This window comes from Montipora foliosa, chromosome 9 (genome assembly GCF_036669935.1).
Source record: "Montipora foliosa isolate CH-2021 chromosome 9, ASM3666993v2, whole genome shotgun sequence".
Taxonomy (NCBI): Eukaryota; Metazoa; Cnidaria; class Anthozoa; order Scleractinia; family Acroporidae; genus Montipora; species Montipora foliosa.
This window is the reverse complement of record NC_090877.1, coordinates 1,755,611-1,760,610: the sequence shown is the minus strand read 5'-3', so window position 1 is coordinate 1,760,610 and position 5,000 is coordinate 1,755,611. Positions and strand designations below refer to the sequence as shown.

General features: G+C 42.8%; 1 protein-coding gene across 1 annotated transcript in view; it reads right to left on the bottom strand.

The window, feature by feature from the left end:
- Positions 1-5,000, bottom strand: part of LOC137971046 (uncharacterized) — a 60,766-nt gene that overhangs the window by 41,487 nt on the left and 14,279 nt on the right. The gene's annotated exons all lie outside the window — the stretch shown is intronic.

The window sequence follows — 5,000 nt, the reverse complement described above, 5'->3', positions numbered from 1 at the left end:
TATGATATAAATATTGACCGCAATTAGCTACCTCTATGCACTGTTAAAAATGGCTTTGTAAGAAGTATTTACTCATTTTGTAAAGTCTACGAGTCCCCGGCATCTACGTTAGTAGAATACCAAGTGAGGGTTCTACGTCGGGTGCAGTTGTGGAGCTGTGGAGTTCTGAAGCTCCACAATAGTTAATTATGTTGAAATATAAAGTGCTATGCGGACAACATTTGCAAAAACGTAACTCTTCCTTCTACTTGTTCGACAACACTATACCTCTTTTTGCATTTGTTCGATCTTGTGTGATGGTTACAGTCAGACTTTCAGGTCATTATATATTCAAATCACGTTTCATAGAAAACAATAGTGCTATTCAAAGTCACTTTGAATTGGTAATTAATGCCCTGTGGATGAATTAATGATATGCAAATATTCACATAAAAGGCAAACACATGCTCCTTATTATGCACTCTACTCTAGTCCGCGGCAGCGAACAGTTGGCGTTTTGCTCTACATTCAAACCCGTCTTCCTCGTGTTTCTGGTTTAACATGGCAGAAGCGGAGCAGGCTCCTCGTCCTCCTCCAGTTCTTGCGGAGATCCCTGCTCGAGTTCAAGCTTTAGATAATCCTTTGCCGAGAGCTCCGGAGGCAGAACTAGTTCAAGCGAACCAAGCAGCTCCAGCAAATGAGTTAGCATGGCCCTTTGAGGTATTGGTTCTTCTCTGCTTATTCGTTTCAGGCAGAACTTATGTCAGTTGTCCTATGCGCCTGTTTTCATTTTGTTTCGTTCGGGGTAGTTTGCCTTCGTCGCCCTCCTCTAGTTCTGGGCCCACTTTGGTTTTCCGGGTCGGACGTGCATTTTGTCAGTTTTTGTTCTTTTTCAGCTTGTCGTTGGTCTTATTTCTTTCGTTCTTTCCACTTTGTTGGGTTTTCTGGTCTATTTCTTACACATGTGTACGTTTATGAGCGTCTTGGTTAGGCTTCACAATTCTTATTAGCATGCATAGTATTGCGGGTTGTTGTTATTTTAATTTTATCTATCGCATGTATTCTTATGTTTTTTTTTTTTGTATTGTTTGAGTTTTGATCTGCCTGTCGAGCACGGGAAAAAATAGAGAGAAGGAAATTTGCCTTGGGCCGTAGGCCATGTCTATGTTTGCAAACAATAATAATACCAATGAAAAGGAAAGAAAGAGGAGGAGATAAAGTTGCCGTTGCGGCTGTTGAAATTTCTCATGCCTGCAGAGCAGAGATGGAAAGTTGCTGCTGTGAGTGTGGCCAAAGGTTAAATTTTGAAAATTGACATGAGGTTAGTTGTTGTATGCAGAATGTTCCAGCAGAATTACTGACTCTACGCTCAGGTGTTTCATGGCATTGAAGCACAACCATTTTTATTTTCGCCTTCTTTTTCACTCTACTTGTAGGAGGTTCAGGGTATTAGTGAGGTCCTGGAAAGGATTAGGAAACTAGAAGAGTCTCAGAAGGCCTCTGTAGATTCAACTTTGAGGGGGTTAAGGCTCCTGTTCAAGGCCCCTGTGTTTAGTAAAGACCAGGCCCTGGATTATTTGCTTAGCATCAGGATGGTAGCTAAAGAGTCAAACCACCCCAAAGCAAGCTTTTACGAGGCGGTTCTTAGAGCCATGAGAGAGAAGTCCAGAGTACCGGATGATCATTTTAAAAGGTACCTTGAAGTGCTTTTGGGCGATAAAGACCATGAGAAAGTTCTGGAGATGATGTCGAAAGTGGATAAGTCAATGAGGTCTTCTGTTTCTAGGCTTGCTCGTTTTCCTTGGAGGGGTCGTGGTGGTCGCACGCCTCGTCAGGTTCAGTGCTTTCATTGCCATCACTTTGTGATTTACCAGAGTGCCTGCCCTATGCGTCGCAAAGGTCCTGGAGGGTTCTTAGAACCCCCTGCTAAGAAGGGAAGATTCTTTTCTGGAAATCCGGATCAATCAAAGTAGTAAAGTCAAGTCATTAGAACAGTTGTTCACACTCTTGATTACTTCATATACCATTGTGTTTTTCTTTCTTGAGCTGAATTAAGGGTGCTGTTATGTGGTTTGTGTTGCAATGTTTTTCTTTTTATGTCACGACCACGTTTCTAATTCGTTCATTTTAGTTCTTTTTTTTTTCCCCTCGGATGTTTCCTAGATTAGGGCGAGTAACTCTCATGAGCTTGCCGTATATCTCGGTAGCTTGTGGACGTAATGATCTCAGGCTTGTGAAGTTACTCCCTCCTGATCGGGAACCTCATCACTCATCTCCCGTTTGGACGTCGTTTTAAGGGCCAGATTTTCTTTTTCTGTTGTGGTTCCTTTAGAGTCCTTTTGTTAAAAGGCACGTTTTGGAGAATGCAACAATGGCTGTTTCGAAGATTTTGTATCTCAGCTTGTTGCTACGCAACCAACGGATGTTCAAACATGGGTGGATGTAAATGGGATTCCTGATCAGGGGGGGTGGGGGGGGGAGTTACACAGGGTGTCTTGGAAGGATATCTTTTTGCCAGGGAATGCTCCTGATTTAAAATGTTTGCGTTTTCGGGACCCTGGGAAATTTATTGCTGGCGGAGTTCAAGGAAACCCTGAGGCTTGGGAAGTTGTTCTTAAAGATCATCCCTCCGCACAAATGTTACATTGTGCGACGTTAACTCCGAGTCAGATCTATATTTTCGCGAGAGCTCAGGCGATGTTTAAAGTCCTATTTTTTTCTGGAGATCGTGCTGCGGATTTACTTTTATCCAAGACAGGTGACGTTTTACGTTTTCCTGATGATTCAGGATTCATGTTTAATCATTTATGGACGAAAACTTTAAGATCGGGTGACGCAAACGTGTTCGCCCTTAAGAGGGGTTCCAATTTAACTATCTGTCCTGTTAGAGTACTTAAGTTGTATTTTGATGTTTGTAAATCTTTAACCATTCAACTATGTCCGGGTTTTTTTGTTCCGTTTTGTAACTAGATCTGGAAATATTTCACCTAAGCATTTGGATTCCGAAGCGGCCCAGGCTAGATTAAGTGTATATACTACTTCACTGGGCGACCAATTATCTGGTGATCGTTATACCCTTCACGGTGTTCGTAGTGGGGCGGCGGTTTCTTTTGCTTTGTCAGGGGTGAGTTTGCATGAAATCATGGACCATGTTGGATGGAAGAATAGTTCGACAGCCTTGCATTACATCAAATTAAAACAGGTGGTAAATCCTGAGGGTGCGACAGTAAAATTGGCAGATCTGAATGTCGAAATTGGAAAGACATATACGAGTCTTAATAATTTGAAGGATTTTTCTAAGGCTTTTCGCGAGTAGGTTTTTTTTTTTTTTTTTTTTTGGAATGAATGAGGATTGGGAAGAGAGTTGAATTAAAGAGATGTTTTAAGAGAGTTGTGTTCCATTATTGACTGTGTATGATTTTGAGCATGGCACTGGGCTTGGGGAAGGCCAGAGCGACTCCCCATACCTTATCTACATGTCATGAATAACAATACCTAGGGCAGAATATTACACTATTCTCACTGCATAATTAATTAGCTTATTGCAAAACACGCCGTTATTCCATCACATTCCCCCGTTTCCGCCCGTGCTGATAGCTTCAGTAATGCTTTGCGCCATTTCGAGTTTAAATTTAGTCTCTCCGCTTGGAGCGTGGTCTTTTCGTCCTGTACTCCACAAAGACAGTCGTCTTTTGCGATTACCTTCCGCTTGGTCAACCACCACCAGCCCGCCGTTTCCATGGCAGATCAACTTAATGCTCTTCCTGACCCTCCGGCTCCTGCTGGAGCGCAACAAGTCGCAGAGCCGGCACAAAATCTTCCTGAAGAGTTGGAACCCATAGCTGAGTCTGCCGCGGCGCCTGCCGCCCCAGTAGAGGTAGCTTTATTCTTGTTTCTGCTTCGCTTTATGTAGGGGTTAGTCTTGCTACGTTTGCTGGAGATTTTTTCTGCTTAGCCCGGTTAGCGTTTTGTCTTCGGTCGCGTAATTTTTATACGGATTTCGGTATTGTTTTGGTGCACGATACAAACATTCTGCCAGCACGTGTCCGTTTATTGTCCACGCTTTGTTGAGCTTTTTCATAAGGAATGTTACCGCCTCGTGCGTTCTTGTCTACCTGTTTACTGCCCTCGTTTTCCCTATTTCCAAATTTTTCCCTCGGTATATTGGGTTTCGCCTTGGTATCTGTTTATTTTAGTATTTACGGAAATCCTTAGTTTCTGGCATGATTAATTTGGGACGGGTCTAGTGCCGGACAGAGTACGAAAAGCCTTGTTTGTGCCATGTCTCCGGCGTTACTCCGTCTCCGTGGTACTTATGACGTGTGTGTGCTTAAATATTATGGGTTTCCACTGGTGAAGTCAGTTTTGCGTGTGTTCTAATTTGGTATTCCACCAGTGAAGGAGTTTGGTACAATATCCGTAATTGGTAGCACGCTAGGTTTTCTAAACTGGCGAAAGCAGCTCGTGGCATAGATCTTACAAATTGCACATGATTTATGGATTTCCACTGGTGAGGGCAGTATTGCGTTCAGTTCAAATCCGTATTCCACCAGTGAAGAGTTTTATGGTGCGTTTGTTTGTTTGGTATACCGTTAGTTTTTACTGGCGAAGTCATATCCTCGGTAGACGTTGCAATCAGTGTACTTATAACTTAAGGATTTCCGCCAGTTGAGACAGTTTTGCGGGGTCTATGTATAGCTTCATTTGTATGGTTGAGCTTTTTTCAGTGTTACGCTTTGCCGCGGGTTACGGCAATATTATGACGTAGGATGTTATATTGTTTTCTTGCACTGTTTGTTTTATTGTGCTCTCCATCGGTGGGGAATGTTTGGTATGCCACCATCTAGTGACTTTTTAGGTTAATTATTTTTGGGAGAACGTTGGGGCATGCCACTGGTAAAGACAATAGCCTCAAGTGTGTTCTTTTTCATGATAGGCTGCCGATCGCATTAGAGTATTAGAGGAAAAGATCATTTCCTTGGAACGCCTTAGGACTCTAGACAGTTCTGAGTCAGCCTTGG